Genomic DNA, 25,841 nt, shown 5'->3' with positions numbered 1-25,841 from the left:
CTGTGTGGTGTAGTATGTAGAGGATGTGTCCTGTGTGGTGTAGTATATAGAGGATGTGTCCTCTGTGGTGTAGTATATAGAGGATGTGTCCTGTGTGGTGTAGTATATAGAGGATGTGTCCTCCTGTGGTGCAGTATATAGAGGATGTGTCCTCTGTGGTGCAGTATATAGAGGATGTGTCCTCTGTGGTGTAGTATATAGAGGATGTGTCCTGTGTGGTGTAGTATATAGAGGATGTGTCCTGTGTGGTGTAGTATATAGAGGATGTGTCCTCTGTGGTGTAGTATATAGAGGATGTGTCCTGTGTGGTGTAGTATATAGAGGATGTGTCCTCTGTGGTGCAGTATATAGAGGATGTGTCCTCTGTGGTGTAGTATATAGAGGATGTGTCCTCTGTGGTGTAGTATATAGAGGATGTGTCCTGTGTGGTGTAGTATATAGAGGATGTGTCCTGTGTGGTGTAGTATATAGAGGATGTGTCCTCTGTGGTGTAGTATATAGAGGATGTGTCCTGTGTGGTGTAGTATATAGAGGATGTGTCCTCTGTGGTGCAGTATATAGAGGATGTGTCCTCTGTGGTGTAGTATATAGAGGATGTGTCCTCTGTGGTGTAGTATATAGAGGATGTGTCCTCTGTGGTGTAGTATACAGAGGATGTGTCCTGTGTGGTGTAGTATATAGAGGATGTGTCCTTTGTGGTGTAGTATATAGAGGATGTGTCCTCTGTGGTGTAGTATATAGAGGATGTGTCCTGTGTGGTGTAGTATATAGAGGATGTGTCCTGTGTGGTGTAGTATATAGAGGATGTGTCCTGTGTGGTGTAGTATATAGAGGATGTGTCCTCTGTGGTGTAGTATATAGAGGATGTGTCCTCTGTGGTGTAGTATACAGAGGATGTGCCCTGTGTGGTGTAGTATATAGAGGATGTGTCCTTTGTGGTGTAGTATATAGAGGATGTGTCCTCTGTGGTGTAGTATATAGAGGATGTGTCCTGTGTGGTGTAGTATATAGAGGATGTGTCCTCTGTGGTGTAGTATATAGAGGATGTGTCCTCTGTGGTGTAGTATATAGAGGATGTGTCCTCTGTGGTGTAGTATATAGAGGATGTGTCCTCTGTGGTGTAGTATATAGAGGATGTGGCCTGTGTGGTGTAGTATATAGAGGATGTGGCCTGTGTGGTGTAGTATAGAGAGGATGTGTCCTCTGTGGTGTAGTATATAGAGGATGTGTCCTCTGTGGTGTAGTATACAGAGGATGTGTCCTGTGTGGTGTAGTATACAGAGGATGTGTCCTGTGTGGTGTAGTATATAGAGGATGTGTCCTCTGTGGTGCAGTATATAGAGGATGTGTCCTCTGTGGTGCAGTATATAGAGGATGTGTCCTCTGTGGTGTAGTATATAGAGGATGTGTCCTGTGTGGTGTAGTATATAGAGGATGTGTCCTGTGTGGTGTAGTATATAGAGGATGTGTCCTGTGTGGTGTAGTATATAGAGGATGTGTCCTCTGTGGTGTAGTATATAGAGGATGTGTCCTCTGTGGTGTAGTATACAGAGGATGTGTCCTGTGTGGTGTAGTATATAGAGGATGTGTCCCGTGTGGTGTAATATATAGAGGATGTGTCCTCTGTGGTGTAGTATATAGAGGATGTGTCCTGTGTGGTGTAGTATATAGAGGATGTGTCCTGTGTGGTGTAGTATATAGAGGATGTGTCCTGTGTGGTGTAGTATATAGAGGATGTGTCCTCTGTGGTGTAGTATATAGAGGATGTGTCCTGTGTGGTGTAGTATATAGAGGATGTGTCCTCTGTGGTGTAGTATATAGAGGATGTGTCCTCTGTGGTGTAGTATATAGAGGATGTGTCCTGTGTGGTGTAGTATATAGAGGATGTGTCCTGTGTGGTGTAGTATATAGAGGATGTGTCCTCTGTGGTGTAGTATATAGAGGATGTGTCCTCTGTGGTGTAGTATATAGAGGATGTGTCCTGTGTGGTGTAGTATATAGAGGATGTGTCCTCTGTGGTGCAGTATATAGAGGATGTGTCCTCTGTGGTGCAGTATATAGAGGATGTGTCCTCTGTGGTGCAGTATATAGAGGATGTGTCCTCTGTGGTGTAGTATATAGAGGATGTGTCCTGTGTGGTGTAGTATATAGAGGATGTGTCCTCTGTGGTGTAGTATATAGAGGATGTGTCCTCTGTGGTGTAGTATATAGAGGATGTGTCCTCTGTGGTGTAGTATATAGAGGATGTGTCCTGTGTGGTGTAGTATATAGAGGATGTGTCCTCTGTGGTGTAGTATATAGAGGATGTGTCCTGTGTGGTGTAGTATATAGAGGATGTGTCCTCTGTGGTGTAGTATATAGAGGATGTGTCCTCTGTGGTGTAGTATATAGAGGATGTGTCCTCTGTGGTGTAGTATATAGAGGATGTGTCCTCTGTGGTGTAGTATATAGAGGATGTGTCCTGTGTGGTGTAGTATATAGAGGATGTGTCCTCTGTGTTGTAGTATATAGAGGATGTGTCCTGTGTGGTGTAGTATATAGAGGATGTGTCCTCTGTGGTGTAGTATATAGAGGATGTGTCCTGTGTGGTGTAGTATATAGAGGATGTGTCCTGTGTGGTGTAGTATATAGAGGATGTGTCCTCTGTGGTGCAGTATATAGAGGATGTGTCCTCTGTGGTGCAGTATATAGAGGATGTGTCCTCTGTGGTGTAGTATATAGAGGATGTGTCCTGTGTGGTGTAGTATATAGAGGATGTGTCCTCTGTGGTGTAGTATATAGAGGATAGGTGATAGCAGCATATTCCCAACATACTTTGAGCTAAGTTTGTGTGTTTGCATTGCTGAGTGGATGCTAAGAATGTGCGGAGATGGCTTGGAGGCAAGTTTGTTGTCCAATCTTATAAAATCAGGAAAGGTGAAATTAACATTTCACTTGGAATTCTACATTCTTTTTCGTAAAGACTGTTTTATACAATGTTTATTTTTCCCTCTATTAAATAATACTATTCTTTTGGGATTGGAATGTCTTTTTTAAAGGGGTACTTCCATATTGCACATTAATGGCATAATTCACAGGGTGTGCCACAACAGTAGATGTGTGTTTCACATATGGCACTAGCATCTGTTAGTGGAGACATGACTAGAATTCTATCTCACCATTTGCAGTGGCGTGTGATGGGGCCCTGTCCACAAAATAGATGCAGGTTCCATTTGTGGGACTTACAATATACTTTATGAAAATGTACCTTGAAAGTATTTATTGTTGCGTTATGCCACTTTATCACAGGCAATAAATGAGATATAAGTGTCTCTTTTGCTTGGATGTTTCTTTGTTATTTATGCACTGAGTTAAATTGGTTATTTATTGGTTAATAAACACTTTGCTTGATATTATACAACAATATTACCCCATTGTGCAACAGAATTGGTGGCCTTGTTTTATTTCTATATAACTGAATAGTGGGTGCTAAGAATTATTTTCTGTGGCCGGCCAAGGTACTCCAGTCCGACGCTGCATGTTGCTCCTTGGCCATGAAGCTGGTGGTGCACAATTTTTGCCCTGCTGGTAATGGCAGAGGATTGGGCTGTGCGGTTATTGAATCAGCAGAGCGTTGGTGACTTTCATACACTATGCACCTTACTGACCGCGTTCTGTAAGATTACATGGTCTCCACTTCTTGGCCGGTTTACTGTGGTTCTTAAACACTTCCATTTTTCAATAATATCACTCACAGGTGATGGTGGAATATTTAGGAGGGAAGAATTGTCACGAACGGACTTGTTACCCCAGTGACGTCCTATTACAGGACCGCGCTGGTATCAGTGAGCTCTTTAGAACGTCCCATTCTCTCACAAATATTAGTAAAGGCATGCGTCATGGCGAGGAGCTGGATATTATACACCTGTGGTAATGGGATTGAATGAAAAACCTGAATTCAGTGATTAAGAGGGGCGTCCTAATACCTTTATCCATATAGACTATGTCACATGTCAGAACCTCTTTAACGCTAGTTCGGATACACCAGAACCGTTTCAATACATGGTCTCCCAGACCCCAGTGCTCTGAAATTCTCTGAAGATTTCTCCCTAGAGAAATACTAATACCAGTAGCAGCACCCTCAGTCCTACCAGCCCACATGTTGGCCATAGTGTTACTGCCAACCACATATTTCTGCTCATAAAATTATTACATAAAACAACTGGATGAACGGACAAGCTAGAATCATTAGATAGCACAGAAGCTTTCTCACCCACGGCACTCCTTGGAGAAATCCCAGGCTGCTACATTCTGTGTACCCAGCATCACAGACTGTGCTTGGGCTGGTGTTCTCCTACAATGTGTCCTCTTCCTGCTCTGGGTGGAAGGCGGAGAACAGGCGTTTTTTACTCCTCCTGCTCCCATTCTCTGGTACTGCCTCTAGTGCTGGTCTCCCTGTGTGCTGCTGCAGCTCAGATGCTGCTATGTCACTGCCAGCTGCTCCCTCCTCTCTATGAATAAGTTGCTTCAGAAGCTTCTCCATGGACATTGACACTTCCTTTTCTTGAATCTGAGAAGAAAGCGGCGTCACATTCCAATCACCCGCCTTTATATCAGTGCCCGTTAACAGTTGAAGCTTTCCCCATACTTGCAGGGCCTAGAATGCTAACATGCGGAGATCCAAGAATTTTCCAACTCAAGTTCTTGCTCTATTTCCTGTGGGCAAACCGGTAGAGAGACCAAGAAAGGAGGAAAAGAGTGGCGGGCATAACCAATGTGTCCACCTTTTAAACAAATGCCCTTACACCAATATTAAAGGTTTATTGCCATTTTAGTCAACGGTGGCATTACTGGTATTTCTGTTCACGGTATAACATTCATTGAGTCTTGTCATAGTCTGGAAAAGAGGATAGAAGAAGCTATAATCCACTCTTGCCCTCTCCGCAGGCTTCTCCACTGTCACAGACCTGAAATTCTTCTTCTAGATTTGAAGAGCTTTCATGCAGCAACATCAAAAACATCATTGCCGTCTTGGGCCCGAACCGTGGGAGTTTGTTAATAGCTTAAGCTCATATCAATTTCTTGGTTTTCACTTCGAATTGGGATTTACTTATTGGAATTGATGATCAGTTATACCTCAGTTGGAAAAATTAGAGTTTGGGTTATGGAGGGGTGAATATTGCATTATTTTGTGTCTCTCTTTTTCCTCACTCGCTGGTCAGCAACAGTTTCTCTTTGTCCACTACTGTATCAATGGAGAGACTGGTCCAACTTTCCGCGCTAAGACCCCTTTGGTGCGATTTTCTTGTACATATGCTACAGATAAACCTATACCCCTTATAATCTAGGATGCTGTTCACATGCTTATGTTTTTTTTGGTCAGACATGACATCAGTTTTTTGATGCACCCACTTAGTTTAATGAGTGTGTCTACACTGAATAAGAAACCAGACTATGCAGTGAAAACATAAATAACTTAGTTAACACTATATTTGATATACAAAGTGTAAGTAAGTAGGTGCACATTCACACTGTAGAAAAATATTTAGAATTGAGAGTCCTCAATTCTAAAAATTTTTGTATCTACTGGCTAACACGGTACCAAGATATATATCTTTCCTGTATCATTCACACTGTAGCCATTTAACACACAAAACCTAAGATAATGAATGTGCACCTACTTGGCAGTTATACCAAATGGCTGCACATTTTGTCTATATAACTTTCTACGGGCAGCAGGGCCGTATTTAGAGTTTGTGCTGCCGTAGGCACTTTTAGTGCTGCCTCCCCCATTGGTATGACTAAGGGCTCATACTCACATGCAAGAAACGCGGATGAGTGTCGCACGTCAATACCCAGCACTGAGATCGGAGCCTGTGGCCGCATAGCAGTACACGCTCCACTCCTGAGTGCCAGGTATTGATGTGCGACAGTCATCCGAGTTTATCGCATGCGAGTATGAGCCCTAATGCAGACACTGTCGGCAGTGACTTAGGCTACTTTCACATCAGCGATTTTTGCCATTCGCGGCACACATACATACAGCCCCGCACACACATACACACACACACAGCCCCACACATACAGCTCCACACACACACATACAGCTCCGCACACATACAGCCCCACACACGCACAGCTCCACACACACACATACATCCCCGCACATACAGCTCTGCACACACACACACATACAGCTCCGCACACACACATACACAGCCCCCCCACACATACAGCTCTGCACACACACATACAGCTCCGCACACACAGCTCCAGACACACACACATATACAGCTCCACACATACACACATACATACAGCTCCGCACACACACATATACAGCTATGCACACAGACACACATACATATACAGCTACACACACACAGCTCCGCACACACACAGCCCCCCCACACACATACAGCTCCACACGCACACACACAGTTCCACACACACAGCTCCAGATACACACACATACAGCTCCGCATACACACACATATACAGCTACACACACACACATACAGCTCTGCACACACACATACAGCTCCGCACACACACACATACAGCTACACACACAGCTCTGCACACATATACAGCTACACACAGCTCCGTACACACACACACATATACAGCTACACAGACATATACAGCTACACACACAGCTCCGCAAACATACACAGCTCCGCACACACACATACACAGCCCCCCACACACATACAGCAACGCACACACACACACATACATACAGCTCTGCGCACACACACAGCTCCATGCACACACACATACAGCTCCAGACACACACACACATATATACAGCTCCGCACACACACATACAGCTCCACACACACACACACACACACATACAGGTCTACACACACACACATATACAGCTCCACACACACAGCTCCACACACACACATATATACAGCTCCGCATACACACACACACATATACAGCTATGCACACAGACATACATATACAGCTACAAACACGCAGCTCCGTACACACACAGATAAAGCTCCACACACACAGCTCCACACACACAGCTCCGGATACACACACACATACAGCTCTGCACACACACACACACATATACAGCTACATACACACATACACATACAGCTCCACACACAGCTCCACACACATATACAGCTACACACACAGCTCCGTACACACACACATATACAGCTACACACACATATACAGCTACACACAGCTCCGCAAACACACACAGCTCCGCACACATACACACATATACAGCTACACGCACACAGCTCCGCACACACACACACAGCTCCGCACACACACACACAGCTCCGCACACACACAGCTCTACACACACACAGCCCCGCACATGTTTGCTCCCAGGACCCACTCCACTCACTCTATCTGGGTCCGACTCCTGGGAGCAAACAAACATCAAACATTCCAGTGCACGGCTCCAGTCTCAGGCACGGTCTGCAGGAAGAAACGACGCTGAGGAATCTGAGGGAAGGGGTGAGGGGAGTCACAACAGAGCCAGGCAGCAGCAGGCAGCGCGCGGGCGGGAGATCATTACGGTACTTACTGTGTACTGCTCTACTGCGAGTCCTGGCCAGCAATGTGTGTGTCCCAGGGTCGGGAGACAGGGCGCCGTCGGTCCACCTCAGCCCCAGAAAGTGGACTTCTGGGCACGCAGGAGTGAGGCTGTGAGCAGGGGGTCACTGTGTCTCACTCAGCACGGAGTAGGGAGAGTCGGCATCAGCACCACGTGTTCTGACTGCCGCTCCCTGTCTTCAGGAACCAAGGGATGCACTAGACTAATTGGAAAAAAAACAACAAAAAACCTTGCTCAGGCGCCCCCCCCCCCCCCGCATCTTCCTGCCCTAGGCAAATGCCCTCAAGTGGCTAGTGGCAAATACAGCCCTGACGGGCAGTCTGCTGAAAAGTCATGCCTGGGTCCGGCTCTGCTCCCATCTATAATGAATGACCTCTGCTGATACCATGAGAACTACAAGAGATAGGTACTGTCCTGATTGGGTACACCTTGTGATTGCTTTTACGCTTATTTCATCAAAATAGTGTTAACTAAGTTCCCAAGTTATTTACCACTAGCTGAAGAGCCTGGTGTTGGCAGTAACTAACTGTGTTAGTTATAACAAATTATAATGATTATATTGCACATAAAAGCATTTCACATCATATATTCAACACTACAGATTTGCAACACAAATTAACTAAATGATTACCCAAGTATTAATAGTATTTTATTTTCAACTCATTCTGCAGCAGCACCTCACTTCTCTCATTTTCCCTCACACCTGTCATTTTCCAATCACTTCACCATTTTCCCCTCACTCCTCTCATTTTCCACGCACACCTCTTCATTTTCACCTCACACCACCATTTACTTATTTATATTTTACTCATTTATATAGCGCTATTAATTCCACAGCTCTTTCCAAACATCATCACTGTCCCTGATGGGGCTCCCTATCAGTATGTCTTTGGAATGCGGGAGGAAGCCGGAGTACCAGGAGGAAACCCACACAAACACGGGGAGAACATAAAAACTCCTTGCAGATGTTGTCCTTGGTGGGATTTGACACCAGCTCTGCAAGGCTGCAGTGCTAACCACTGAGCCACTGTGCCGCCACTATTTTCCCCCTCACTCCACTATTTTCCCCTCACTCCACTATTACCCCCTCACTCCACTATTTTCCACTCACTCCACTGTTTTCCCCTCACTCCTCTCTTCCCCTCATACCTGCACAGCAACTTCCTGTTATGAGCACAGCGGTGTAATCCATGAGGCTCCTCCCTTTCCCTTGACATCATACCTCACAGGAGCAACTCCATTCTAGACATGATGGAGCTAGATGTGGCCTGTGCCTGCTGCGCACTGATACTCTGAAGGCGGTGGCCCCGGTTGTAGCTCGCAGCGGCTGGGACGTCTCAGCCGGTGAGTTTTGCAGGGTGGCTTTCGAGGTGAATGTCTCCAGCTGTGTGTGCTAACATGGGTCGTGTGGAAGGGGCTTTGCGTGTGGAGTGGACACATGCATACACTCAGCTTTATATATAGATTACCATTTACATACTACAAAGTATTTTCTCATTTTATTTTTATCTTGGGTTTGCCTATTAACTGGCCACAGTGTGAATGTGCACTTACGATGCACTTTTACCAACATATATTCCACCTCTTTTCTTTCGTTTCGCTTTAGTGCATGTGTAACAACTCTGCTGACATCACGGCATGGCCTCTTATCTCTCACACACCATCTTACCCACTGCTCCAGGTCATGTTGTGGTCTCTGTCTGCTGCCGGCTCCATGCTCTCTGTCTCTTGCTTTCTGCCTGCTCTCTGCATGTTTCCTGGCTGTGTGCATAGGGGGTGGCGCCAGAACTCTCTGGTTCTTATAGAATCAGGGCGCACCTGTCTAATGTGTTTCTGACCAATTACCAAGAGGCCTCCAGTATTTAGGGCAGCTCCACCCTGTGGACTGGGCCTGTGCAATGTCTAAACTCAGTTAGTGTCTAGCTTCTGAGCTGCCAGGCCTTTCTCTGTGTTCCTCCTTCTCTGGAGGTTCTACTCCTAGCTTTGCCTTGATCTTGTTGTCAGCCCTCCTGGAGGCAGAATATCCTGGTCCCTGTGTCTTTGTTCTTGCACCTGGTCTTGTTCCATTACCTTGTCTGAACTTTGTCCTACCTCTGTCTCCTTGTCTGTGGCTTCTTCCCCTGCTGTGTCTTTCCTTGTGTTCTCTCTGCTTATGCTCCGCACTCTTGCAGCTTTAACTCTGCACCGTCCTACTCTGCTCCGCTCCTGCTGCAGAAATCTCTTGCTGCGGTTCCTCTCCGCATTCCTTGCGGTTCCGCCCTGCTTAGCTTCTGCTGCTGCAGAAATCTCTTGCTGCAGCTCCTCTCCGCATTCCTTGCGGTTCCGCTCTGCTTAGCGTCTGTTGCTGCTCTGTCTCTTGCTGCTCTACTGCTCCTATCCACAGCCGTGCAGTTGTCTTCCTGTGTGAACAGGACCCAACCTGTTCCTTCATACTCCTTTCCTTCCCGGCTTGTTACCGTACCTGCATCTCCTGTGTGAACAGGTCCCAACCTGTTCCTTCATACTTCATTCCTTCTTGCTTGTTTCCTTACCTGCACCTCCTGTGTGAACAGGTCCCAACCTGTTCCTTCATATCCGTACCTGCACCTCCTGTGTGAACAGGTCCCTATCTGTTCTTTCACACACACCACACCAACCTGCCCTGTGTCTCTGCTGTGCCTGCCAGCCCTGTGTCTCTGCAGTGCCTGCCAGCCCTGTGTCTCTGCCGTGCCTGCCAGCCCTGTCTCTGCCGTGCCTGCCAGCCCTGTCTCTGCCATGCCTGCCAGCCCTGTCTCTGCTGTGCCTGCCAGCCCTGTGTCTCTGCTGTTCCTGCCAGTCCTGTGTCTCAGCCGTGCCAGTCTACTCATCTGAGTTTCAGCCATGCTCATCTGCTAGTCCTGCCTGATGCCCACACCTGTCCTAGTGTTCCTGTTCTCCATGTGGGATCAGCAGCCACAGCCAGACACCACCCTGGAGTAGCACCTGGCAGCTGCCTGCCGCAAAGTCTGACCTCACCATCAGAGGCTCCAGAGAAGACCAAGGCAGCTGTCATAGTCACGCCCCTTCCAGGGTAGTCTAGTTCGTGGCACAGTGGGGCCACAAACCCCCTGGCTCACGCCCATCAGTCAGGGCGTGAGCGTGAAAGTATGCTGTGATTTTTTTTTAACATGTGGACCATATGTCAGTGTGTAAAGTAGTTAAAAGAAAGGCAGCAGCACTGGCAATTTGAAAGGTGGGGGGTGCACGCCTCTAAGGGCTTGATCCAACAGTCACCTAATATGGAGAGTGAGGCAGAGCATCCACTGAAATGAACCTTTTCTTAACCCATGCGAGGTTGCAGCTCCAGTGAGCTTTTCTCAAGCTCAGAGATGCGTGAGAAAAGCTCACTGGAGCAGAAACGTTGCACGGCTTTGCATTTCTCTGGATATGCTGCCTCACTCTCCACTTCAGTTTTTTTTTTTTTTACAAAAGGCATGTCTGTATCAAGAATTTGTTGAAATTTCATTGAATCCATTCTTCACTCTACCCGTGAAATATTACCCATGTCATTGGCTGCAACACAACCCCAAAACATGATTGATCCACCACCATGCTTAATGGTTGGCGAGATGCTCTTTTCCTGAAATTCTGTGCTCTTTTTTTCTCCTTTGATCACTGTTGCCAAAGAATTCCATTTTACCCTCATTGGTCAACAGGACTTATTTCCAAAATGCATCAGGTTTGTTTACATGTTCTTTTGAATACTTCTGATGCTGAATTTTATGGCAAGCACGCAGGACAGGCTTTCTTCTGATGACTCTTACATGAAGGAAATATTTGTGCAGGTGTCTCTGTTGAATAGTAGAACAATGTACTACAACTCCAGAGTCTTACAAATTTTTCTGAAGGTCTTTTGCAGTCAACCTGGGGTTCTGATTTGCCTCTCTAGCAATCCTACAAGGAGCTCTCCTTGAAATTTAGCTTGGTCTTATCTTAACCTCTACTGTTCCTGTTAACTGCCATTTCTTAATTACATTTCAAACTGAGGAAAGGGGAAAAATGTTTTGCTATCTTCTTGTAACCTTCTCCTGCTTTATGGGCCTAGACCATTTTAATTTTAGGTAGCTGCTTAGAAGAACCCATGGCTGCTGTTTTTTGGAACAATGTTAGAGGAGGCTGGGTTTTTATAAAGCTGGGAAATTTGCATCACCTGGCCTTTCCTAACGATGATAGTGAACAAGCCATAATGCGCTAATTAAGGTCTGAAACCTTGGTCAAAATTATCTCGGCAAACAAATCTCCAAGGGTGCCCAAACTTTTGCATTGGCCCATTTTCCTTTTTGTAATTTTTTAAATGCAAACAATGAATACTGAATATATATACTGTATATCACCTAAAATACAAAGGAAATGTGTTATCTTTAACTTTAGCCCATTTTATCTTCAACTTGCATAAAGGGGCATTCCCATCTCCAACACACTCCCTAATATGTAGTAGATGTAATAATAATATTAGCAAATACCTCCAATTAGAAATATAGTATACTTCTTCTAATTCGCTATGTCTCCTTTCTCATGTGCAGGCATTGTAGGACCTTAGGTATCCATGGGTACGATCACTGATATAATAACAGCTAGTTGCTAGTGGTCGTAACCATGAATACCCAAGGTCCTGCAATGCCTGCACATGAGGAAAGAGACATAGCGAATCAGAAGAACTATACTACATTCCATTTGGAAGTATTTACGAATATTGTTGTTATTATTAATACATATTGGGATAGGATCTTGGAGATGGGAAGACCCCTTTAACTGTTCACAATAACAGTAATTTTGACCAGAGGAGCCCAAAACTTTTACATACCACTGTAGAACATTTTAATTTTTGCTACGACTGAGCCATACAGTGACTTGTTTTTTGTGCGACGAGTTTCAATTATACCATTTTTTTAGTGTGTCTTTATGATGAAAAAGCTACATTTTGTTTTTGCTTTTTTATGGTGTGCGCAGTATGGGATAAATAATCGGACACCTTTATAGATCGGGTCTTTCTGAACTTTACAATATCAGTTATGTTTATACAAGAATACCAGTTCCACATGATTAGTCTACCTATACATTTTAGCAACTCATCTTGATATACATATATAACAAGGAGGACTAGAGTCAGAATATGCTAAAGAATATATCAAAGTTTATTCATTACAACAAAAAATAACAATCAAAAGATACATAATAATGCATAATTATAGGTACAAATGTGATGTGATCCCTAGGTAATAAATAGAGGGGGGAATAGGTCAGGACATGGTAAATTAAATAGGTACAACTAGAAATGGTGTTTTACGAGTCCTATGGTATCATGACGAACATAAAAGTAGTCTGGTGCCCATATTCAATATAGCCCTATATTAGGGAAAGATGTCTAGACAATAGTCCAGTGTCTATTGGAAGGTGACAACAGACTCGTGTTGGACGTATTAAAGAGGTAGTAAATAAAAAGAGTATTCACCCATTATGTCTGGTGGTCCTGTCTGCTTCACGGCCATGTTCCCCAATGCACGTTTCGCGTTGATGTTGCTTCCTCAAGGGGCGTCCCTGAGGGACATTCTCAGGTCATGTGACTAGGCAGTGGCGAAGAGAAGCAAAACAAAGGCAAGGTGTGTGGGGCTGTTAGTGGGGTGCATAAAATTGTGGGGTTAATATACGGTGGAAAGATAATACTGTGTGTGATGGAATGAAGTGTGAGAGACTTATACAGTGAGGGGTGGGCATCAGGCTGTGTGTGTGGGGGGAATGTACTTTCGGGCATTACATGGGTTGTGGCGGGCATCTGGCTGTGTGAGGGGGAGGAATATTTGGTGGGGCACCATGCTGAGATGGGCATGAAAAGGGTACTATACTGTGTGGGCATGTTAATGTGCTTTAATGGGAAAATATTGCTCTGTAGGCCCGTACAAAGTTTGGAGAAGGCTAGGGTACTGGCTTAGCGTAAAATGAACATTTCCGGGGTGTGGTAAGCAGCGTGTCCCTATTTTGTATAATTTAAAGTTGGGAGGTATGAACTAGCCATGTAATAGCTAGAATGGAGATCTGCAGTAAAGCCAGACCCCACCGTGGAGGATCAAGAATTAGACATACATCCATTTACTGAATACTACAGTGCCAAGCGTTTTGAGGAGGTATTGTTCTTGCACTCAGTCTACAGCATACAAACTGTTATGATGCCAGGATGCAACAACTACAAATAAGAACATTGATCTTATGATTGGATTAGTTGGGTGGATCAAAAGTATCAGTAAAGCTAAGCGCACACATAAACTGCATGTCTACTTACATGAAAAAAGTGATGTTCTTTCATGTTGTTGGGTGACAGAGAACTAGGAGTATCAGTGGGAGGAAGATTAGAAAGAAAACATTCTCAGTTATGTGGGTGGCCAGAAAACCCTTTTGGCTCTGTTCATTGTAGAGATTGTGGCCTGTTTTGCTCGAAAAAGAAAATGTCATCTGATCAGTAAAAATTAAACTGCAGTAAATGGATGTAAAAATATCAGTTTGGCACTTGATGTTATTTACTACCCATAATGCCTATAGTTGATAACAAAAGACATTTTTGCAATAATTAGGATAATGTTTCACCTTCTATTTATGGCCATTGTGGCCTAAAGTGGCCATCCCATTAATTAAATGTGTTGTACCAGCGGTTGTATTTTTTGTAATCTTGAAAATCAAGGAAGCTATGAGGACTTCTGTCCAAAAGTGGGAACTGATCCCAAAGGATGGTTTTCTGGCTTTCCAGTGATGGATCCAATCTGGTTTGTGGCAATAAAAAGATACCTAAAGATAGGATTACCAAGTAAGAAAAGTGCTTAATATGGAAGGAAAAGCAGAACTCCAACCAGCATCATGAAAATCGGATGACTATGAATACAGCAACAATCCACCTCCGATGAATCTTTCTCAAGCACATGAGTATAGTGTCCGACCATAATAAGGTGGATACCGGACCTGCAATGATATATGCTGTGGACACTTTTTTTAATCCTATACTGTCACTATTTGTTACTGGTGGGCCCTTGGCATCTCAGTCTGAAACTGTATATAATAATTAATTGTAAAGGTGACTGTGGAGTCATATACATAGCAGTTGGCGGGTCACAAATGTTGGATTCCCCCCACCTTGGTTGTTACAACCTCTACTGGAAAAGGAATGGGAAGAGGATTCCCCACCCCAAACCCTAGTCCTAGGAAGGACATGTCTAAAGGTATCTTCACACGAAACGACGCTGCAGCGATAGCGACAACGATGCCGATCGCTGCAGCGTCGCTGTTTGATCGCTGGAGAGCTGTCACACAGACCGCTCTCCAGCGACCAACGATGCCGAGGTCCCCGGGTAACCAGGGTAAACATCGGGTTGCTAAGCGCAGGGCCGCGCTTAGTAACCCGATGTTTACCCTGGTTACCAGCATAAAATGTAAAAAAAACAAACAGTACATACTTACATTCGCGTCCCCCGGCGTCCGCTTCCTGCACTGACTGACTGACCGAGCGCCGGCAGTAGCAGGGCACAGCGGTGGCGTCACCGCTGTGCTGTGCTTTCACTTTGCGGCGCTCAGTCAGTGTGGGAAGCAGACTGCGGGGGATGCGAATGTAAGTATGTAGTGTGTTTTTTTTACATTTTACACTGGTAACCAGGGTAAACATCGGGTTACTAAGCGCGGCCCTGCGCTTAGTAACCCGATATTTACCCTGGTTACCAGTGTAAAATATCGCTGGTATCGTTGCTTTTGCTGTCAAACACAACGATACACGGCGATCGGACGACCAAATAAAGTTCTGAACTTTATTCAGCGACCAGCGACATCACAGCAGGATCCCGATCGCTGCTGCGTGTCAGACTAAACGATATCGCTAGCGAGGACGCTGCAACGTCACGGATCGCTAGCGATATCGTTACAAAGTCGTTTCGTGTGAAGGTACCTTTAGACACATTGAGCACTGGGATATGATCCGTCCTGAGGGCACAAGCACTGACTAGGGGTAGCAGAGCCAGTCAGACAGGTTGTCTTCTGGCAGCTGTAATTACAATGCGGTGCTGGTCTTAATTAACTATAAATAGATCCACTCCAATGACTTAAAGGAGCAGTCACTCTAAAGTACAAATCTCAGGAAAACCTATTAACAGTTACTTAAAACATTTACACATGTAATAAAAAGTTTACTAGAACTGGGGAATATAGAAGTGATCATGTGGGTTGACTTCATGTCTGCTTCCCCAGTGTAGGGGTTGCCCTCTTAAAACCCTTGTGCTCTGTACTGTACTTTCCCCAGATCCAGCGCGGTGTCTCCCACGGAGGGTAAGTAGAGCAGTTTTATGTTGTTTTTTTTTTTAAACAAACTGTACTGTAGGATAAGGATAACCACTACAACTACAGTAATCTCTCCACAGCCTGAAATGGCCGCTTCCAGAAAACAGAGATTGCAGTGAACTGAGAAGCAAATCTAGATGCGATCGACAGAGAGACTTAATGTTCTTTATATACACTACATGGATAAAAGTATGAGGACACAATCATTGAATTCACTTTTATCATTCAGTCCCATTACCACAGGTGTAAAAAAAAAAAAAATCCCACCCCTCGCCGTGTCATCTGCCTATACTAACATGTGAAAGAATAGTTTGTTGTAAAGAGCTCAGTGACACCAGCGCGGTCCTGCCATAGGAGCCACCGGGGTGAAAGTCCGTCTATGACTTTTCTTCCCATATTCCACCATCACATGTAAGATTATTAAAAACTGGAAGTAACTGCAGCAAATCAGCCACAAAGCTCCAGACCTTGTAACGTTACATATCAGGGTCACCGAGTGATGAGGATCAGAGGGCACAAAAGTCACCATCGCTATGCTGACTCCATAACTGCAAAGTACAAATCTCTTCCGGCACTAACATCAGCACAAAAACTGTGCAACGGGAGCTTAATGGGATGGGCTTCTGTGGCCAAACAGCTGCCTGCAGCCTTACATCACCAAGCACGATGCAACGTGTCAGATGGGATGGTGTAAAGCCACCGCCTCTAGAGTACACAGAAATGCATTTTATGGATTCATGAGTCACACTTCTGTATTTGGTATCTGATGAATGGTATCTGTCTGACTGCATTGTGCCAGCTGTTAAATTTGGTGGAGGAAGTATTACGCTGTATGCTTTTTCAAGCCTCAGTCTAGGACTCTTTGTTCCAGTGAATAAAAATCTTAATACTTCAGCATATGAAAACATTTTAGACAATCATAACTCCCAACATTGTAGAAGAAGAGAAGGCCCGTTTCTGTTCCAGGATGATTGTGCTCCAGTGCACAAAGCAAGGTCCATAAAGGCATGGAGGAGCAATAATTTCAAAGACATATTTGTACATAGCCACTATGTGGCCAAAACACCAGACCCGTTCCAGGCAGGGAGACAAAAGAATGGCTTCTTTCCATGTGGTGGTTGCCTGGCGTGTAAGAACCTCATTAGAACTTTTACTTTTTCGTCCTCAGATGGGAGGCGACAATTTCGAATACATCAATATATTACATGCAATACAACGCATGTCGTATATTACGCAGTGTGCACGTGTAAGCTTGTCTACATCGGGTTAACATCACGGGAGTTACGCACTCGCATTCGCGAGCATGTACGAGACATAATAGCGGCACGTGATGTGGAAGATATTGAAAGTTTAAAACCGATTCCGAAACATTTTCGGAAACATCACAAGTGCAATCCCAAGGATTTAAAAGCGTGGGGGATTGAGAGGATTCGTGTAGGCATAAGAGGAGGCGACGCAAAACAAAAATTGGCTCAAAGGGAGTGCCGCTGGATAGCGGTACTGAACACTTTGGCCCCTGCTGGCCTAAATGAGAGCCTGAGCTTTAGCTCCTTTTTATAATTTCTCTCCAGAATTTTTTTGTATGTGTTTTTAAATTGTATGTGTTGCTGTCTGTCTCTTTGTATATTTTTAATTTGTATTTTTTGATTAGTTACCTCATGTTAGGTTATTATGGCGCTTTCGTTGTGGTTGTTCCACTGATGTGGGTCCAGACGGTCCGTAGATCATGCTGAGGAACGAGGAACTTCCCCTCCTATTTCTGTTCACGTCGGTCTGTCACAGTTCACAAGATATCCTGGAATTATACAAGAAGTTGGATGTTTATTAGCACAATATCTGTTTGCTAATTTTCTTTTTTTATGTTTTTATTATCAAATGTTTATTCACATTTATTTTGTCACCTTTTTTGGCCAATATAATTTTGTTTCTATTGTTGACATTTGTTATCACTTTTAATTAGTGCATATGAATATGCATATATTTGTTGGTCACTTGTCACTATTGGAGTTGAACAATATGGTGGTTCTAATTTATAAGATGTGCACATATTCCTTATATATTTCACCTTAAACATATTCACATTTTCTTTCTTGCGGTCTTGTTCCCGCGTTTCTATCTAATTCTTTTTTGAGATAGGCACTATATGATCCCGTCGTCCCTCAGTGTAGTTTTATGGTACCTGTTCCACCGTGCGCATCCTTGTCCCGGGGCATTGTGGGCGGCGCCGACTGATGACGTCTGCGGCTCAGTGAGGTCATTCGGCCGCACTGGTGAGCCGCGGCGCCATCTTGGATGCCGCTCGTAATGCAGTTCCCGGCCGGACTGCACGTGAATATGAGCCGCTACAGGTGGACGGTATCAACATGATTAAGGACCCCATAAAACACAGCGCCAGATAGTTAGCAGCACCGCCCCCCGAAGAAGCCGACGCGAAACGCGCGTTGGGGCGACGGTGCGGTCCGGATGCCAGGGTGTGGGTAAGAACCCAGGGTGGGGATTCATGCTCCTTGTTTGGTGTGATATGAGCCAGTGTGCAGGGCTCTTGATACATTTTTTTACATAGTGCTATTCATACCCCCCGGGCTAATACCTGCACTTTTACTCTGCACTACGCAGGTGATATTTATATATTTTTGTATGTACATGGCATCAGCCTGAGCGCTGCACTGTTTTTATCTGTGCTACCTACCATCTCCAACTATCCTGATATATATTGTAGTGTATTTTTACATGTGGTTGTTATTTATTAGCATCTTTTGTTATTTAATAAAATCTTTTGTATTTTTCTGGACATGAACTCCGTTTTTTTCTGTTTTATTATTTTGGTCTTGGGAGTGTCCTAAACTTATTAAATTTGTCTTCCTGATATACTCCCCCACTGTGGTTGTGAGTATGTGGAAGAACTTTATAACTAATTCTCTCATTTTGGGCTTGTTTTATTTTCCATAAAGGCATGGTTGGGGCAGTTTGTTGTGGAAGAACATGGTTAGCCTGCGTGGAGATTTACGGTAAACCCCATGAGCAGAGGCTTCTCATCCAACATCAGTGTCTGACCTCACAAATGACCAAATTCCAAAGCACATACTCCAAAATCTTGTACAAAGCTTCCCCAAAAGAGCGGAAGCTGTTAGATCTGCAAGAGGAGGGGACAAATCCACATTAATGCCTATGAAGTTAGAACGGGATGTCTAAAACCTCCTATTGGTGTAATGCAAGTGTCCTTACAATTGTATCTACAAAGTGTAAATGACAATATATTTAATGTACATAATTTAGGTCGGCATTACTTGAGGTCCACATTTCTTGGACCAAGCTACAACAGAATTGTGCAAACGTTTTAGGCAGATGTAGAAAAACAAAGTAAGAATGCTTTAAAAAATGTAAGTGCTAATGTTTTTTTTTTTTTATCAATTAAAGGGAACCTGTCGCCTTCCCCCAGGGCCTATTAAAGTAAAATAGCCACCTTCAACAGCACTAAGGCTGCATTCTGTGAAGGTGGCTCTTATGTTTATTATCCCTAGGAACGCTGACATAATGACTTTTATAAGTTTCCTGCCATACCTCTATTGAGTCAGGGGGGTATGTTTTCTCCCCCTGACTCAGCCGTCCATCATCCAGCTTTGTCCGCCTCTTTTCTTTCTTGTGACGTCACCGGCGCCTGCGCTCTGCAATCAGTTCTCGGGCATGTGCAGTGCGGTCTGCCCGTGAACTTACATCAGGTGCCTGCGAGTAGCGGAGGCCCCAGATCCCGCCCCACAATGTGTTATGATGTATTCACTCTGCGGGGCTGGGAATCTGGCGCCTGCTCAGTGGAGCGGGTCACAGTGCTCCTCGATAGAAGTGCCGAAGCCTCCCGAGACTTCACAAATCTGACAAGATATAGGCACTATCTTGAATGGAGCACGCATGCTCGAGAACTGATTGCAGAGCATAGGCGCCGGTGACGTCACAAGAAAGAGAAGAGGCGGCGCACGGAGGACAGAGCTGGATGATGGACGGCTGCGAGGCGGCTGAGTCAGGGGGAGAAATCATACCTCCCTGACTCAATAGAGGTATGGCAGGAAACTTATAAAAGTCATTACTTCAGCGTTCCTAGGGATAATAAACATAAGAGCCACCTTCACGGAATGCAGCCTTAGTGTCTGCTGAAGGTGGCTATTTTACTTTAATAGGCCTGGGGGGGGGGGGGGGTGACAGGTTCCCTTTAACAAAATGCAAGAAGAATGAACAAAAGAAAAATCTAAATCATTAATATTTGGTGTGACTGCCCTTTAAATTCAAAACATCTGTTCTTCTAAGTACACTTACATGGAGTTTTTGAAGGAACTCAGCTGGGAGGTCGTTCCAAACATCTTGGGGGACTAACCACAGATCTTCTGTGGATGTAGGCTTGCACTCAACTATAGTTAGAAGAAATGGTGCTTTGATGCGGTTTTGAATCAAAAGGGTGGTGTCACCAAATATTAGATTTCTCTTTCTTTCATTTGCTTTGTAGTTTGTTACTTGATAAAAATAAACTGTTAAGACTTTTTATTAGAGGGGGCTGTCAATTAATAGACAACCCATTAATGACTTCAGGGACATGGGGTGAAGAAAAAACAAAAAGAAAACACCTACTTACCGGAGCAGTGCCACTTCAGTACTCAGCAACACTTCCCACCCATCAAAACCTGGTGTAGGTGTTGTCACATGAGAGCGGGTTCCTCCACTCGAACGAAATGTGAATGCTGCAGCTGCTGATTGCCTGCAATTTTTGTGTGAAGCCTCCATCACATTTTGATGGCACGGGATACAGTAGGGAACATGGAGGCGCAGTGCCTGTGGGGGAAGTTTTTTCTTTTACACCTTTGTAGGCCATTACCAAGTTGTCCAATAGTGGACAACCCCTTTAAGATTTTTTCCACTCTAGTGACACATGTTAATTGTGTCTTCTTTACTGATGATAAACTCTCAGATAGTGGAAAACCATTTATTCTTAAAAAATAAAAAGCTTAATAAAACATTCCAAAAACACAAGATAATATGAAGCAGCATATTTAATGTATCCAAGTCCCAGTTCTCTTATCATAGTGGAAATATTTGGCACTTGCACACTTCAGGAATGGTGTTAGCTGCATTCATTGGAATACGATGAATGCTGGCCAAGGAAAGGCAGCTCTGGTCACAAGATATTACTTACATGTAAAGTGCAGTCTCACAGAATCCTGTCTCACAAGCAACTGGATTGGACTCATTAGTTCAGGGAAGATGTCATCTGAACGTTATGTGTGCCCCTCCATGCTGTGTCATGTGTCTCATTCAACTCTACACATCTGTTCACACGCGGCAGTCATACTATTGGTTTTGTCAACTCACAAAAATGAAAAGCTGTGTGACTGTAACATGTGAATAAATAATAAAATCAATAATCTTTATTTTTATATAGCGCTAACATATTCCGCAGCGCTTTACAGACATTATCATTGCTGTCCCCAATGGGGCTCACAATCCATGAGCTGATCGTGACCAAAGTTGCAGTGTATAGGAGACGCTTTGCAATTTTTTTTTTTTTGTTATGTGAAAAATCACTTATGAAAACTCTGATGAGGATACTTTACCACTGATGAAACTTGAACTATTCATTCTGTACGTGAAAAAAATCACAGATGTCTAAATGAGACATGACTTTCGGTGAACAAAAATCTGTGTCATGTAATACATACAAGCACACAGCATGCTCCTGTAGTTCGCAGAATTCAGGCTCGTAGTATCATACATTTGATTAAATTGTTACAAGAACACCGTTTTAACCACCATACATAAATGAATGGGATGAGCAGACATCCTAATTGGTGCAGAAAATTGTGTTTTTCACTACACAATAACCTTTAGCTATCAAAACCTTTCATAGACCTTTCAAGGCTAGGTTGACTCATTGCATATTTAGTGCTGAATACAAGTAAAAATAGTTTTTTTCCTACATGACTGTTTATTATATTATAAATATATATTATACTATTATAGTATATATAAAAAAAACAACTGGATTCTTTGAACAGAACGGTCAAGGACAAGGGTGAAAAATCTTCACCAAAAGCCACATACAACACACAGATATTCTGCTATTAACACATGGGCGAACATACCGCATGTGAAGCCTGTGCAGCTGGCACCAGGGCCCAGAGGCTCCGGGGGGGGGGGGGGGGGCCCGGCGGGGTGGCTAATAATGAGGCCAATCTGGCCTGCTTATCCGGCCCCGAGGGGCCCCTGGCCAGATTGCCCTCATGTGCGGCGGGCAGGGAGAGATCCCTGCAGCTCCACTGCCTACAAGAGAACATAACAGCAGAGCTGCAGGGATGCGTCCTGCTTCCTCTCACAGACAGCAGAGCCACTGGATAGCGTAATCATTCAGCGGCCGGCTGTGCCAGAGAGAGGAAGCTGCTGATGGTGATGCTTCAGCTGCAGGAAAGCGTGCGGACAGGTGAGAGGTGCTGTGTGTGTGCATGCATGTGTAGCGCAGTGGGGGAATGTGTAGAGAGGTGAATGGGGCTGTGTGTGTATAGGTGGAGGGCAATGATGGGGATGAGGAAATTATGGAAGTGGTGGAATGGGCAAAGATGGGGATGGTGCGGGAGGCGGAAATGATAGACTTGGTGGAAAGGGCAATAATAGGGGTGGAGGAAATGATGGAGGTGGTGGAAAGGGCAATAATGGGAGTGGGGGAGAAGGCAATGATGGAGGAAGTGGAAAAGACAATGATGTGAGTGGTGGGGAAGAAGGCAATGATGGAGGTGGTGGAAAGGGCAATGATGGTGGTGGTGGTGAAAAAAGCAATGATAGAGGTGGTGGAAAGAACGATGGCGTGGTGGTGGGAAGGACAATGATAGGGTTGTGGGGGAGAATGCAATGATGGTGGTGGTGGAAAGGGCAATAATGGGGGAGGAGGAAATGAAAAGGGCAATGATGGGGTGGTGGGAGAGAATGCAATGATAGTGGTGGTGGAAAGGGCAATACTGGGGTGGGGAGGAGGAAATGATGGAGGTGGTGGAAAGGGCAATGATGGGGGTGGGAAAGAAGGCAATGATGGAGGTGGTGGAAAGGGCAATGATGGGAGTGATGGAGAGAGTAATGATGGGGTGGTAGGGGAGAAAGCAATGATGGAGGTGGTGGAAAGGGCAATGATGGTGGTGGTGGAGAGGACAATAATGGGATGTGGGGGAGGAGGACAATGAGGGGTGTGGGGAATTGGGATGGGAGGAAGGGGGACTTATAATGGACTTAGGAACGGGGAGGTGGAGGAAGACATTATTATCGCTTATTATGTCTAACAGTCCCTTAGTATATACAGTAAACACTTGTCTTACAGTCCCTTAGTATATAGTGTATAACACCATCCTTAGTTTCCTTTTTTATTATGTATAATACCATCCCTTATTACGTACCATCCTCTCTAGCTATATATGGTGCCGTCCCTTATATAGCTTCCTCTGCTCTTTTGTACAGTGCTGTCTCTTACATAGTGTATTCTTGTTAATTTTGTTATTCACAGCGCCCCCTTTTATTAGAGTCTTCTCTTTTTAGATATAAAAATGACTGCTGATGGAGGAGCCGGTGACCAGACGACCAGTCCATCAGCTCCTCCATTAGAAAAGAAGCATTCCCATGTTCCATCAGCCATCATTGCATTATACATCTAACAAGACGGGACGGTATGTAATAAAAAACAGGGCTCTATATAATCCAATATGTAAGGGATGGTACTGTACATAACAAGAGGGCACTGTATAATAAGGGATGGCAATATACATAATAAAGGAGACTATGTATTATATACATGTATGAGTGTGTGGCTATATAGACTACTCAAAAAAAAAATAAAGGGAACATTTAAACAACAGAATATAACTCAGAGTAAATCAAACTTCTGTGAAATCAAACTGTCCACTTAGGAAGCAACACTGTTTGACAATCAATTTCACATGCTGTTGTGCAAATGGAATAGACAGCAGATGGAAATTATTGGCAATTATCAAGACACACTCAATAAAGGAGTGGTTCGGCAGGTGGGGACCACAGACCACATCTCAGTACCAATGCTTTCTGGCTGATGTTTTGGTCACTTTTGAATGTTGGCTGCACTTTCACACTCGTAATAGCATGACATGGACTCTACAACCCACACAAGTGGCTCAGGTAGTGCAGCTCATCCAGGATGGCACATCAATGCGAGCTGTGGCAAGGTTTGCTGTGTCTGTCAGCATAGTGTCCAGAGGCTGGAGGCGCTACCAGGTGACAGGCTGGCCAGTACACCAGGAAACATGAAGGGGGCCATAGGAGGGCAACAACCCAGCAGCAGGACCGCTACCTCAGCCTTTGTGCAAGGAGGAACAGGAGGAGCACTGCCAGAGCCCTGCACAATGACCTCCAGCAGGCCACAAATGTGCATGTGTCTGCACAAACGGTTAGAAACCGACTCCATGAGGATGGTCCGAGTGCCCGATGTCCACAGATGGGGGTTGTGCTAACAGCCCAACACCATGCAGGATGCTTGGAATTTGCCACAGAACACCAGGATTGGCAAATTCACCACTGGCGTCCTGTGCTGTTCACAGATGAAAGCAGGTTCACAATGAGCATATGTGACAGATGTGAGAGTCTGGAGACACCGTGGGGAGCGATCTGCTGCCTGCAACATACTTCAGCATGACTGGATTGGCAGTGGGTCAGTAATGGTGTGGAGTGGCAGTTCTTTTGAGGGCCGCACAGCCCTCCATGTGCTCGCCAGAGCTAGCATGACTGCCATTAGGTACCTAGATGAGATCCTCAGACCCCTTGTGAGACCATATGCTGGTGCGGTTGGCTCTGGGTTCCTCCTAATGCAGGAGAATGCCAGACCTCATGTGGCTTGAGTGTGTCAGCAGTTCCTGCAAGATGAAGGCATTGAAGCTGTGGACTGGCCCGTCCGTTCCCCAGACCTGAATCCGATTGAACGCATCTGGGACATCATGTCTCACACCATCCACCAACGTCATGTTGCACCACAGACTGTCCAGGAGTTGGCGGATTCTTTAGTCCAGGTCTGGGAGGAGATCCCTCAGACCATCTGCCGCCTCATCAGGAGCATGCCCAGGCGTTGTAGGGAGGTCATACAGGCATGTGGAGGCCACACACACTACTGAGCATCATTTCCTTTGTCTTGAGGCATTTCCACTGAAGTTGGATGAGCCTGTAACTTCATGTTCCACTTTGATTTTGAGAATCATTCCAACTCCAGACCTCCGTGGGAAATTAGTTGTGATTTACGTTGATATTTAGGTTTAATTGTTCTCAACACATTCCACTATGTAATGAATAAAGGTTTACAACTGGAATATTTCATTCAGTGATATCTAGGATGTGGAATTTTAGTGTTCTTTATTTTTTTGAGCAGTGTATAGAGCTTTGTCGCCATAAAAGGAGGGGGGCCCAGGCACATTTCTTGCACAGGGGCCCCAAGCTGTCAGTGTCCACCCCTGTATTAAAAAGCTGTAGATGAGCTGTGAAAATATTTGTACCACATATGCAATGTCTGAACCCAGACTAAAAGTAACACTTAGGGCTCGTTCATAAGTATTTTGCTTCTTGCGGAAAAAACACTGCACTTTACAGCACTACAAAGTATACGTGATTTCTGTAATTCCATGCTGCTTCTTTTTTCCTTGAAGATTTGAACTTTCAAAAGAGTTTTTATTTTCTTCAAATTTGCAGCTTTCAGCGCTTTTCACCCAAATGCATGGGTAGGGGGGTGATGCAAGTAAACATGCATTAAAAACATGCATATTTTACATCTTTTTCCTGCTAACACTAGTATTAGCAGATATTTCTGCAGCAAAAAACAAACAAACATGCGCACATACCCTTAAAGTATTAGGAAAGGTCTTGAAGTTAAAATACAATTGTAAAGGCAGAAACGGATTACATG

General features: G+C 44.6%; 1 protein-coding gene across 10 annotated transcripts in view; it reads right to left on the bottom strand.

The window, feature by feature from the left end:
- Positions 1–25,841, bottom strand: part of TRIM13 (tripartite motif containing 13) — a 275,480-nt gene that overhangs the window by 12,125 nt on the left and 237,514 nt on the right. For 5 of the 10 annotated variants that reach the window (XM_077298110.1, XM_077298111.1, XM_077298109.1 and 2 more), the window contains one exon: positions 17,557–17,696. The exons of 3 other annotated variants lie outside the window; for them this stretch is intronic. The gene's annotated coding sequence lies outside the window, so the exon portion shown is untranslated. Of the gene's footprint in view, positions 1–4,252; positions 4,388–17,556; positions 17,697–20,522; positions 20,695–25,841 lie in introns of those variants that run through there. 2 more of the 10 variants (XM_077298117.1, XM_077298108.1) reach the window with 2 other exon arrangements.

The sequence above is a fragment of the Ranitomeya variabilis genome, chromosome 3, assembly GCF_051348905.1.
Source record: "Ranitomeya variabilis isolate aRanVar5 chromosome 3, aRanVar5.hap1, whole genome shotgun sequence".
In the NCBI taxonomy this organism is placed as follows: domain Eukaryota; kingdom Metazoa; phylum Chordata; class Amphibia; order Anura; family Dendrobatidae; genus Ranitomeya; species Ranitomeya variabilis.
The sequence above is the reverse complement of the archived record's forward strand: the minus strand, read 5'-3'. Positions and strand labels throughout refer to the sequence as shown.